We start from the raw sequence: 14,002 nt of genomic DNA, 5'->3' as shown, positions 1-14,002 counted from the left end.
GATGAGCATGGAGGGTTTAATCAATAAGAATACATTTCACAGAGTTATGCAATTGCAGATATCCAGACACTAAATGAAAAATGGTTTTTATTTTATGCAATTAGGGATACACCGATCCATCTTTTCTGGTTCCAATACCGATACTGATACCTGGGCTTTGATATCGACCAGTACCAATACAGATCTGATACCAGTGTTAAATAATAACCTGCATGCCCTACTGTGGGATAACACTGGTTATGTTTGGGGTAAAAGGCAAAAAATGAGTTTTTGGAATTACTGAAGTTAATATTTATTTTAACTATGAAATGTTTAAATGTTTACCATCAAAACAATTCTTCAAGATGTTCACAAGTTCTTTTCAAATGTAAACTTTTATACCATGTTCGCTTGCAATGCAGCAAAAACAAAGCAAGCACATCAGGGGCAACATTTCAATTCAAGAAGCAAAGAGCGCTGGTAAAAAAAAAAAAAAAAAGGCATAGACCTGGATCGGCTCCCTAGATCTCTTCCAGCACCAATTCACCCATTACCAATAACATTGATTGGTAAATGCATCCCTGCATGCATTGGTGTGTGACCAACCATCATTAAGAAATGAGAGGTATTTTCATGTTTTATACTGTTTTTCTAAAAGACTAGACCAAGCTGCAATCTGGTCTGAATATATGAAGCTCATGCTGAAGTGCTTAAGACTGCAGTCCCTTCAGAGCACCCTTGAGGTTGACTTAAAAACCATCAGAAACCACAGACACACCGAGCCAAAACAGCTGTTTTTACACTGCTTAAGTCTGAATAGTTCATCAGCACACACTGCACAGTGGTTGAATTTTTATATAGCTTGTAATTTCAAAGTTATTAGACCGATGACTTTTGCCCATATAACGGCATGGCTGGTTTGACTGACAGGTGGACGCCCTGTAGCTGTCTGCAAAGAGGCTAAAGTCCTGCCTGTGAGACAACAGTGCTACTCCAAAAGGAAGTGGACCTTAAGAACAGCTGGTTTGATTGAAAAGACTCAGTTTAAGATGAGCGAGCTCAGGTTAACAAGTCATGGGCAGTAGGTCTGTATCTCACAACTCTTAATGCAACCACAGGCTGAAACCAACAACAGTTGCTGCCAGGATTTTAAAAGCAGCACAGATGCTACTAGAAAGAGCTACCCAGCTGCACAGAAACTGCTGGCTGTGGACACCTGCTGACCTCAATGGAAACTGTAACACAGGACGACCGTTCAGTCTTTTTCCCTCTGAGAAAACCCCCAAAACACACAGTGTGTTCATAACTTGTTTTCTTGATTTTAGGGTTTCTGATCACCCTCCTGACAGGAGTAAACAACATTTAGAAACGTGGTAAAGTTTGTAACAGTTTCTCTGACGGTGGTGGGAGTCTTGTTTTTAAAGCATGTTGGGATTAAAGCACCACAAACATGCAGTCAACTGGGAGCAGCTGTGGTTTGGCTGGAAAGAGGTGCCGTCAACTGATCAGAGGACTAATGGATCCAGCTCCTGCTCCTGTGGTTAGCCTGTTGAGGCGTCCTTGAACAAGACACTAAACCCCATGAATAAAGAGGTGTTAAACAAGTGTTGCAGCCTATTTTTCATAAGTTTCTCAGTTTTTTTGATTCATGTGTTTCTCAGTTGAAGGGCAGCTCACTTTTGCTATAGAGCGATTTGTTTCATAAAACCTTTTGAGGCGATGGCGACAATCCAAAAAGAGTGGTGTTAAGTAATAAAAAAAAAATTAAACAGGGGGAGCATTGTGACCTGATGAAGAATGATGTGCAGAGCAGTCTAAAGAAGAAAGCCATGAGGTAATTAGTTCATGCTGACATCCACATGGTTTCTGAATGGGCAAATAACTCATACCTTGTTCTCTTTTCTTATTCATTTTAATGCAGCTGCTACAACAAATCAAAATAAATCAAATGGCTCAAAATGACCTTAAACACTGAATCCCTGAAAATAAACCTCGGGTTTATGTGTTGATTATCATGGTATCACAGACGAGGGACTCTGAATACAGAATAGTTATTTAATTCTATCTGTGTTGAGAAATAAAAATCTCTTCATCTGTAAAGGAACTTCAAGGAACAGTCACCAGAGCTTGAATTCAATATTTCCAAGCTGTTGCATTTGTAAAACAGCTATTTGCATTTCTTTTTAACCCCAAACCCACTCCACTTAAACAGCTACTGCTGCCTCTGACACAGTAATGTCAACATTTAAATTCAGTACTGCTAAACTGGTAAAACCGGGCCATTAGAACGTAATGTAGTCTAATTTGATCCTACAACACGCTCTGATGAAAACTCATCTTAAAGTAAGAGATGGATGCACTGCAGGGATCTGGTGCATTCCTGCAGCACAACACAGAAGAAATCCTACCACACGTCAGAAACGAGCTGCTGACTTCGCCAGAGGATTTGGCTGGGGGCCCGAAGTTTCTCAGCTCAGTGAGAGACGTCTGAAACGGAGCTTTATTGCCCTGTGCTGGTATGAAATGAAGATGAGAAGAGAAATGCTGTTTGAAGAAAACACAGCTTTGTTTTCCAAAGATAGTTCAAACAGGCTGGGATAAGAAACACCAATAACCCTAAATTATTCATTTACAGGCTGACGAAAGATGACGCTTTAAATGCCTATTACCAACTGAGACCTGCTAAAAGCCTGTTTTAAGACTTTGAGAAATAAGGCTGCTGCTAATGTTTGGACCCTCCAGATTTCAGTTACATAAAATAAATAATTTACCCAGCAAAGCAAAAAGTCCTCTTTGCATACACCAAGGTAACAGCGACTCATGCCAACAGCATCCCTGATGCCTAGAAAGACGGTTACGCAACGCCAGTTCAACCTTTTATAACTGACAGGAATAATGCCCACTTTTTCCTGGGTGAAAGCTCAGTTAAACCTTCAGCTGGATGAAACTGGAGCGTGTGAGGCACAGAAAAGGATTCCTCTCTGATGGTAAAGCTCTATGTGACCCCTATAAAACTTTACTGTCCTTAATTTGTTGGACGCCTTGAAATGGTGGGCGACCAAGTAGGAAAAGAAGATTCTGGTGCGGCCGAAAGCACGCTGTGCCACACACTTTGAGGCACCCCATGTCTAAAGGTGGGTCAGGACCCCGTGATGGGCTGTGACAGATTGGGGTTGAGCAGTTGGACTCCCTGCATGTTGAGGGGTCTGGGACACTGGTTGAGCTAGCTGGGTGGGAGACAGGAGATTTCTTAGGGCTTGGAGAGGGTCGTGACACTGAGGAGTTTGCCCAGTCTTGTAAGCAGAGAGCATTAGAGGGTGTTGTGTTCGAGGGCCTGGGATTGGCTGAAGCCCAGCAGACACTGTCCACACAAACAGAATACAGAGTGTAGCCTCTGGATATCCTCAAGGATGCTATACAACATACAACACACAACACAGTGAGCCTATAGACAGGCGCCTTTCAAACTTTTACCAGAGGGGATTTACAACTTACAGTGAGCTGGCCTGTGGCACCAGCTGCATACTAACCAGCTGCACCTTTTGTTAAGGACGAGACATCAGATGTCAGGAGCGCCTCCCTCGAAATCACCCCTCGCCACTCTCACAAGCACAGTTGTGTCTTAAGCAGAAAAGAGCCAGAGGTCTCTAAAATGCTTCAGTGGTCTTCAATGTGGACGTCCATCTGACACATTTTCCCGATGTCGTCTGAATGGGACACATCCTCGCCCTATTGTAAGAGCCGGCGAGCGGACTGACAGAGATCCACAGAGAGCTAACAGACAAGGCTGGCAGAGCCACAGTACAGCCCAGCACTGAGCTGTCAATCTGTGGAAACAGGAGCCAGGGAGGCCTCATGGTCCTTATGACGCAGGAAAGACGGGCCCCTCGACCCAAATCCCCTTTGGTTCTGCATTTGGTGGGAAAATAGCTTGAAGAAAAATAACATGAAAAGTGTGGAGGACATCATGTCATCTGCTGTTGTGGTTATAACAGCTTTGTGCACACATCGCCTCCATCATGCTACTCTGTGTACTGTGGTCCTGTGTGTGTATGTGTGTGTGTGTGTGTTTACAGACTACAAAGGTTTGCTTAATCAGGCCAGGTTGGGTCCCATGTTGATTCTTGGCACGCACATACACATGACCCCGTAATGGCAGAGCCTTGTGCTAAAGCCCGAAATCAAACCCCAGCCATCGCACAAGGTAGGTCACTGACTCTCACCTTCTGCATTCATGTGCACAGAGCATGTGCTGAAGGCAGCACACACCAAAACACACACCACCACAAGAAGAACACACACTGGCAGCTGGCATCTCTGTTAGACCACAAACTAAACTGCATGCATGGATTAAAAGTTTGTGAATTGACCCACATTATTCAGTTTAGTGACTCTTAAAACAAAGGGCCCTGAATTTCACAGACTGCTCCATTTAAACAAGCAGCTGTTGATTTTCCAGTCCATAAAGGCTACTAGCATCGGCTAGTTAGCTAATTAACACTTGCTGAGTTAGGTCCAAGCTATGTCTTTACTGCATCAAGACGAATGATTTCCCTAAAACATATCAATATTCTTACCCCTAAGTTGTTGATTTGCTGTAGCCACACAGCTAAAATTAGCTTAAACTCTTAGGTTTCATCTAAATTCAAGCACAGTAATTTTGTCAGGTAGTCTAAATTACAAAGAAAAAAGAAAGAGATTGAGTTCTTCAGGAAGACTGATAATTATTTCTGGCAAAACTGAAAGCCTCTGTCAAAGAGGGGTCTGTAAGTAAGGGCCTGTGTCCACTTACACTGTTTATTCACTGGTGGCTTCTTTTTCCTCGTCAAAACAGATGGAGTTCACTTTTTTAAGCTCTCAGATTCCTCAGCTTAGGTTGATTTGATGCAGTCCATGGCCATCAATGTCAACTCCAAAGGGGCAACATCTGGTCTACAAATTTGAGGCAATGGGGAAGTGCGAACATCTGCAGTTCATCAAGTGGTCACTTGAAACTGGCAGTTTAGAAGATATCAAGAATATGAGTTTACCCAATCAGAGGCACAGCTCAGCTGAGTGACAAGTAGGCGCCCTATAGCTGTTAGTGAGGAGGTTCAAAGCCCGCCCCATTTCCAATACAGTGTCCACTTACGATTTGCTTCAAAACTCGTATTCAGAAACAGATGGGTGACGTCATGGAGACTGTCCATTTATTATACAGTCTATCGTCCCCTCCCCATCACCCACCAGTGAAACTCAGGGCAGGACTTGTGAGTAAACTTGGTCAGCAACTCTGGTGGCGGTCCGTAGAGAGTAGAAACTAACCAAGCTCATGTTATTGAGGGATATTTTCAAAAGCTGCTGCTAATTGGAACTAGACCCTGATGTCTATACGTAGTTTTTATGTGTACTTTATAAAATGCCACCTTAGCAAATACAAAGCATACAGACCTTCTGAAAACATACAAAACAGGCACTACTACGGGAAGTGAAGTACATATCTCAGTAATAGTAAGCACTGGTGAGAAACACTGAAAATGAGGTTGTTGGTGCTTTCTGCAGAAAAAACTGTGTTGATGGACACAGGCCCTAAGTTTCTGGCCCTTGCTTATGTCTTGCCCAAACAATTAGATACATTTGTGGTGAGCAATTTGGTGATAATTCAGTGCCTTACAGCTGAAATACACCAGATGCATCTCCAGTCCGACTCTGATCTGTAAAATAAACCGTGTCAAAATCAGTTTATATTTAGCTTGGCTACGATGACAAACAGACACAATAAGCCAAGCCGGACCAGGAATCAACAGGTTTGGGGTTTTACAGCCCAACATGAAAGAAGAGAGACTTATCAATGAAGAGGGAAGCGTGGGAACTCCTTGATCTGTGACTCCAGCTGTCTGTCAGTCACATGGCTTGATGGACTGAACACGCAATGGAGCAGAGCTGGACTGCAGTTGTATCTGGTGTATTTGAGACAACGGAGATACTTTTTGGAACTCCCCGTTAGGACCTCCACAAGGTTGGCCTACCAACTGGCTTACAGTAGCCAAATACTGCACAGTGTGAGACTAAACTATCCACTGCCTCTTTAAAACACACTTTCCCTATAATTTGTTCTTCTTTTGGTCTCTGAATACTATTTTTAATTTATGTGAAAAAGCTCAAAGTTTTTTCCTCTGGCGGTAATCTTGCTCTCCACCAACAAACACAGCTTTGTGTTTGCCCCTTTGGGGAATTATGTTTTTCTGACAGGAGGGTCTTCTCACCGAATCTCACATGAAATTTCTGATCCTCTGTTACAGCATGAAGACAAGAACAAGCAGCAGACTCATAATGCAGCCTAAGAGGACTCCAGGACCAATGGTGCTAAAATAGAGACAAACTGTCAGTCATTTCCCCCTCTTCAGAGACCTGACAGGAGAGGTGGGTAATTCCTCGCCTTCCCCTTTTTCTTTAAATCATGTCTCACAAAACTATTACCTCCAGAGAGCGGCAGAGTAACAACAGAATAACACTTCCAGATGAGTGACAGACAAAGTGGTGAGAAGGGAGAGGAGGAAGATGAAGGTAGAGGAATGAGAAGAAGGTCATTTCTTCATCACCTTGATAATACTACACATCCCTGATGAAAGCTCTTCAGGAAATGATTCTCTATGACGGTTATCAATTTGCTTTTTGAGAGAGCAAAAATGTGGCTGAAATTCAATCACACTCAGGAGGAAATTTCTTTATTAATTGTTAAAACGGATAAAAGTGAAAGCTTCAGAGTTGATTTGTTCCCATAAATGAGACATTCAACCAGACTGATGAAGCATTTATTCCTTAAGAAATTAAAAACAGGAAGGAAAGAGGAGCTGAGCTGAATCAGGCATTCTCTTCCCGCTCTCTTCATGCATCTTCCACACTCTCTATTTCTCTCACACACTCTAACTCACAGCCTCTCTTTGTGCTCGCTGTGTCTGTGTGGTGACTAATCACACTCAAAGCATCTAATGACTCATGCAGCTCTGGCCTGGACTTCGGATGGAGAGGAGACTCTGGAAAGCTGCTAGCGCCTCCAGCTCCAGGATTACACACTCAGTCCTCTCACACCAACACCATTGATCTGACTGGGCACAGGGACAGGGGTTGCTTAAAAGAGCTCGATAGCATGCTTTGGAGGAGCCAAGATAGGAATTGGCTGGATGTGTGTGCAGTAAAGCGCAGAGAGGAGGCAATTTAGATCACTCTGAAGGATCCTTCACTGACAAGTGAAGCGCAAAAAAGACAAAGGAGGGTAATATTTGAGTCATGACTTCAGTTTAAAGTACAAGGAGTGGATGGTTACACCTCTCTTATCTTTTCTTAAACATTCAGGTTTAAAAAGAAAGACAGGAAATGACATCTCAAATGTAACTGATGTAAGGATCGGTGTGAGAGACTGACAGCTGTCTTGAATTTCATCTGTTAAATAAACTTAAACCTGCAGCAGGTGAGCTCAGATTTACCTTTTACTGACGTGACACAATCTGTGTGTTTTCTGCATGTGCATCACGTGCAAAAAAGAATAGCTCTGACTGAGAGGCCAATGAGTGTAACCAAATGCATTAGATTTATATACGAAGGAACAGGGTGAAAGAACAGAGTAACATGTCTGCTTTTAGAGTGAAATGAAACCCAGACAGCCGCCTGGGTTCAATCAATCATCACTCATTTCAGTAATGCATTCACAAGGATCAAACCAAACCGACATCAATATGTTTGACCCAGCTGAACCTTTTACCCAAAAAGGAATAAGGGTCTTATTCAAATCTGAGAAAGACTGGATCTGCTTGAAATTATCTGTGTGATAAGATACATGATCCAAAGAAGTTTGAATGGGCTATTTCTGCAAAAATGTTTAACTTTACAGCAACTTTAACAGACACTGTTTCTCATACTGTCCCATTTTTTTTAACAATTTTGAAAATAGCATAATGGTAACAAATTTTAGTGTAATGATCATGTTTGAGTCCTGACCAACACAATGGTCCAAAATCCCCAAACTCTGCACTCTCCATAGTAATCAGTTAAATTTGTAAGTAGTGTCTGCCCAGGCCCCAGAGTATGAATTTAATAATTTTGAAATTTATTAGAGTATTCAGTGATCTGTGTTTACTTTGAAGGGTAATTCTTAGGAGAGCCATACCATCAGGGCAGGAATGATTGATCTCAGGGTAAAAGTGATCTTAGAATAACTTTGCATTGATCTGCATTGACCCTTCCTGTCAAACCCAAACTGCATTAACAAAACAGCCCCGTAAAGTGGCTCACAACAAGGCCAATGGATCCATGCACTGTGGAGGCAAAGAATTCATGTTTTTTCTTCAATATCTATCTTATTTATAATTTTATTTTACCCTTTAGCCCATTTGGGGCATTTCTTGGCTAGGGATGTCTGCATTTAGCTGACTGCACATTTTAACACTGTCACCCCCACCCGTTGGTTCAAGGATTACTCTTACTGCTAACTTACTAGTTAGATAATTGAATATATAATATATGTTTATTAATGTAAGCCTGAAATGCTTGTCATACATTGTGTCCAAGTTGTACCACAGCCACCACTTGTGGGGGCTGTAGCTCAGCCATGTTTAACTATCAGCAAGCAAACAAAAACAAGTACCCACAAGTAAACAAGCATGCTATCTCTAGGGATGGGTACCTTTCACATTTGAAATGATACAGTACCGATACCCGGTACCTGGCAATCGGTACCAGTACTCAATAGTACCAAGTTTCTGTATTTTTTTGTGTTGATGTGGTAAAAAAAATATCATTTTGTTTAATAATGAAAATAATAAAAAATTTCAATTTAACAGATTTATTCTTCAATATATAACCTTGCAATGCTGTGTTCATGTACAGTATGAAAATCCCCCACTCTTCAACTCCCTCTCAGTCACAAGGATGTATTTAGGTACCTAGACATGGTACCTTTTGATTTTACGTGAATCGATACTCGGTACTTTTGACAGAATTCGGTCGGTGCCTATAAAAGTATGTAATTCGGTACCCATCCCTAGCTATCTCGCAGCGGTTTTACAGTGTTTGGATTACGAAAATGGGGAAAAAATCAAACAATTGTAGGCTGTTTTAGATTAAACTGGGACATAGTGATCCAACCAAAGCAATGTGAAACCACTACAGCCATGGAGATGCCAACCTGCAAGGACTGTTAGAGGGGATTCCTCTGTCGTTATAGCCACACTCAGCGAACCAGTCAAACAGTGTTTATGAGCTGACTTTGGGTTTAATTGTGTTGAATAAACTTATTTGAGTGATAACTGTTCGAGAGTTATATCTGAACAATTAGTTGGGACGTAAGAATTCAAGTTTCTGTTTAAACTAGTTGGAAACTAGTCACTTCTGGACATTCCCAGTCTTGGTGGGGACAAACATATGAACCAAGTTGACACAAATGAACTTTCACATTCAACTGTTGTCACTTTTCTGTTAGCATGACAGACATAAGTTTAGTACAAGGTGCTGTTAGCTCTGTTTTTGGTCTTAACTGAGTTCCTATGAGCTAGCTGCAGACAGTAACAATAGAGTCTTTTAATATTTGAACAAAGAACAGAATAAAAAGAGGAAATAGGTGAAAGATGAAAATTTTCCTTGATGCCAAGAACTGTGGAAAAAAAAAAATCAATTTGTTGGTACTTGCCACTGTCATGCCTTCAGCCATTGTCTTAATTTGAGAAAAACACCTTTAATTGTCACAACCTTTAAGTCTTTGAGGTTTTCTGTTCTGTAGCTCAAATGTTGGTTTAAGCAAACAGTCGTATTGAATGAGATATTGATGTTGGTGTCAGAGGACAGGCATGAATCTGGAATCTGTCCAAGTGGACACGACACCAGCTGTGTCTTAAAGACACAAGGGGTCAAAGGTGAAGGTTCTGAGGTTGCGCTTGGTAGCAGAGTCAATAAAGGATCAGGTGCATGAGATGAAGCCGTCATCTTGAGTGTATTAGTCTGTGGCTGCACACAGGCCATCAAAAACAGGCCAGCATACACAATAAAGCCATGTTTCTCACCACAGGGCGGAGTGGTGAAATAAAATAGAGGAAAAGACACAAACATAGACATGCTGGTTGGACATCATCCAAGAATTCCTCATCTCAGATGATGTGCTGAGTCTGTGGAATATCAACGAGGTGAGAGTGAGAAAAAACCACACAGAGCTGTGTCCTTCAAGTGTTTATGACCAGTGCCAATGCTGCGAGAGGCCACAGCTATCTCTTTATTCCCATATCAGCAGCTAACAGCTACAAGAAAGAAGCGCTGAGTGTACATATTTCAAACACGGTGACATCAGGAAAAAAATATCAAGAAGTAACAGAGCTGCAGAGACTAATAATATCTCAGAAGGTGATTAATCATACTCTCCATGTTACAGAGGATGGGAAAACTTTGCTAGCAGTGTACAGAGCTTCTCCTCGGCTCACTGTAAAGCCAAACATTTGTCTTCCACCAGTCACCACCTTCGAGGAGAGCCCCCCGGCCAAAGACAAAGAGAGGGACCTTTCTCTTTGTGTGGCAGAGCTGTTCAGCTGTGGTCTCATCTACGCCTGTAACGATTGGCCTGGTGGGCTGCTCTAGTCCCTCCCAGGCTAAACACTGAAAGTGATTGATGGATTGGTTTGTCCAATCTCTTTGGGGTTTTTGCGGCTGGGGGAATCACCAGGCGAGAGGGGTTTTGAATATTCCAAGGAGAGAAGACAGAGTTCAACATAACGTCTCAATCCAGCAGCTCATAATTCAACTAGTCAGCTTTCTTTTTTCATTCTAGGAAATGATTGTGGTTTTGATCTTTGAGGGCTGAGGATTTTGGGAGCTGTCCAGTGCTGAAGGCATAGACAGTTGAAGCACCAGTGGCTGGGCAGTCATTGTTAAATAAAAGCCTCTCATCTTCACCAAAAAGTGACCACAGAGTGCAAAGAGACCATAAAATTTCCTATTTAAAGGGCTTTGGGTTTAAAGTTTGATTTTCTGTCGAAACAACTACTCATCACATCCTCATCTGAACAAACACATTTTCAGGCAAAAGTAAGCATAAAGCAACAAGCCTGAGGCTGCCTCAGAGGTGAAGCTTATTTGATTTTAACTTGGCCGCTAAAAACGCCTGCTGGTCCTGATTTGAATTTTTATAGTGCTATTCTGTTAGCTATTAGCACAGTATTAGAGGGGGAAAGACCCCATCATCACACAAGACACATGCTAGTGAGAGCCCTTTCCAACAATAGAGACCCATATGAAACTCTGGGTGGGAGTAATTTTAGCTTCCAGTAAAAATAAACCATCAGAAAGACTTATCTATGGCAGGAAGCTGGAGAAAAGGAAGGAAATATCATTCACTTTAGTGTGAAAAATCAAAGCATTATAATGTTATAGAGCTGTAATTTAAGGCAATTTCTCATTGATTATTGTGATTGTTTCTCAGTCTAACAGCAGGTTTGTTTTTTTTAAGATGCTGGCCTTTCTGCAATTCTTGTGGGAAAAAAAATGATTCAAGGAAATAATTTTCTCTCAATCAACTGAACAATCAGCGCTCCAGTTATTAGATAAAGTATGATACTCATTAAACTGATATTCAAACTTGTAGATAACTATGTTTTTTAATTCATCTTACAGACATTAACCTTGAATCAAAGGAAAGATCTTCAAAAACAGCCTGGTTAGATCGTTTTTGCCCAATGCTTTCACCATCGACTGACCAATCCGTAAATCAGCTCATTGTGTGACTCCAAGGCATTTCATTTGTCTAAAAGCATCTTATATTACTCCTTTTCCATCTCCCTCTCACAGTGACTTCTCGAATTGCAGACGCCTCACATGATAAGCAAACAGGCAGCTGAGCCAGGCTCCCACTCTATTTTAGACTCAGACCTTCTTCTTCCCCACAACATCGCTCTGTGATCCCTCTGAGTGCAGTCATCTACATACACACCCACATGTACACACTAACTGACACACATGTTTGCTCCAGTGTGGGTCTTTAAAAACACTCTTCCACACATCCGGACTGAATGAAAAATGCATGCTGTAAACTTACAGCATGCTCTCTTAGCCTAATTCCTCACCGTTCTCCTCTCCCTCTCTGTTATCTCTCACACGCATGCATCTCCTCGTCTGGCGCTCCCTGCTTAACCTCGTCCTGCTTTATGGCACTGACACACAGCTGGTGGTGGGTGCACTAACAAGGCCAAGGAAGAAAAGCCTTGGACTCCAACAGATCGGAGCAGTGAATGGGAAACAGAACAGGCTTTATGGGGCTGCAGGGGCTCTCATATTCTCACACAATACAGCTCATTTGTCAAGGTGACCCAAACTGTTCTCCTTCTTCAATGTGATTTGTGCATGCCAGTGTTTGTTTACAGAGCCGGGAGCCATCAAAAGAAGTCTTCCCAGATAAGTGCACATGCTTGGCACCAATCATTTTAGCTGGATTTGTGTTGCTTTAAGTGTTGTTTCTTACTTTAAAGTTTCCAGAGAGGGACAGGGACATGTTAAATATAAAACTCTGTATGAAACAGCAGTATGAGCACAAAGAATCCAGTTTGTATATATTTCTGATGTCATGCCCAGGTGACAGCCCTGGAGGTGGATCAATATAAAATCTGGTTTTAGTACATATTCAACACACGCTGTTTCCTCACCACAGGGCTCTGATTTACATCAGAGATTTCACTAACACCTGTTCAAGTGTTCAGATCTGTATCAGTCAACAGCAGGCACGCTCACCTTTGATGTCTTTTCATTGTGCCACATGCTTATAAAAAATGTGCAAAGCAAAAGTTCTTCTGCAGACAGCCTGTCCTGAGAGAAAACCATGTAAAGGACACAGTAACAAGGTTACTTGGTGAGTCGATGATTTATGCATGCCTCTACATGCCTCGTAAATATAGACCAATATTAAAAGCTCTGACCTGTAAATAATTAAAGATATCCCAAATGGTGCGATTTGTGTGCGCCTGTGAAGCTGGGGCTGTGATGGTGCGAGATGAGAGGCACTGATTGGTACACGGAAAATACTTATTTCCTGCTCTAACAACATTTTAAAGTGGATATTGCACGGATAAAAACTATTTCCATGCGTATTAAGCTCTGTTTTAGCGTACTGCAACCAAGGCAATGTAACATCTTAATTCCTCCTCCAGCAGTTGAGCGGTCTCAGGCGCCTCCTGGCAGCCGCTGACTTGAGAAATCTCCCACACTGACTAATATGATTAATTTCACAAAGCTTGCATGCAGAGTAAATGTAATTTTACGCGCTCAGTCTTACCTTCGCTTACAAAACCAGAAGGCTCTCAGCTGCAACCCTCAGGAATGTGAGCGGAAACCTTCGCGCCTCAGTGCAGGTGTTCCCCAAAGCCCCCAGAGGATGCGGAGACGAAAAACGGCGAAACCAAGGGTGAAACAGCACTTTGCAGAGGCAGAGGAGACCAGGGGGGAGTGTGTGCACCAGCGCACCTCGTCGCTCTGGACTTTCCAGTCCTTTTTTCCTCTTCTTCTTTCCCTTCCTCTATGGTATCCCCTTCTTCGCTGAGCAGCAGCAGGGGCAGTTTATGCGCCGTTCATCCTGCACGCAGATATCTGCTGGATCGGAATAAATGCGCGCACACTCACACCTCAAGGTGCTCCGTCCGTCCCCCTCCTCGCCAGCAGCTCTACGCCGAGGGAGAGAAGCTAGAGCCGTTTGAACAAAGAGGCAAGCGGTGACAGGCAGACGGCTCCAGCGCCCCCCATTCAAACAGGGAGAGACGAGGGGAGGGAGGGGGAGGGTGGGGGTGTGTCAGGGAGAGGGAGAGGGAGATAAAGAGGAGAGGGGGTACTTTATATGACCATAATCCGATTTCTACATAAACCTCAAATGTTGATCCTGGTGTCTGTGAATTAAATTAAAATTTGCCCATGAGCTTACAATGACAGTCTGACCACCAGCTGACCCCCCCTCTCACCCTCACGTCACATCCACCACATGTCCACTCACCTCCTGTGGACAAACTCAACTTGTGTTGTCACA

General features: G+C 42.6%; 1 protein-coding gene across 1 annotated transcript in view; it reads right to left on the bottom strand.

Moving 5' to 3' along the window:
• LOC141804176 (neurocan core protein-like) overlaps positions 1-13,729 on the bottom strand; it is a 68,424-nt gene extending 54,695 nt beyond the window's left edge. The window contains exon 1 of the mRNA XM_074688497.1: positions 13,262-13,729. The gene's annotated coding sequence lies outside the window, so the exon portion shown is untranslated. The remainder of the gene's footprint in view (positions 1-13,261) is intronic.
• Positions 13,730-14,002: the final 273 nt, after the last annotated feature.

Source organism: Halichoeres trimaculatus, unplaced genomic scaffold (assembly GCF_033239565.1).
Source record: "Halichoeres trimaculatus isolate MK-OKI-2021-1 unplaced genomic scaffold, fHalTri1.1 fHalTri1_scaffold_15, whole genome shotgun sequence".
NCBI classification, from domain to species: domain Eukaryota; kingdom Metazoa; phylum Chordata; class Actinopteri; order Labriformes; family Labridae; genus Halichoeres; species Halichoeres trimaculatus.
The sequence above is the reverse complement of the archived record's forward strand: the minus strand, read 5'-3'. Positions and strand labels throughout refer to the sequence as shown.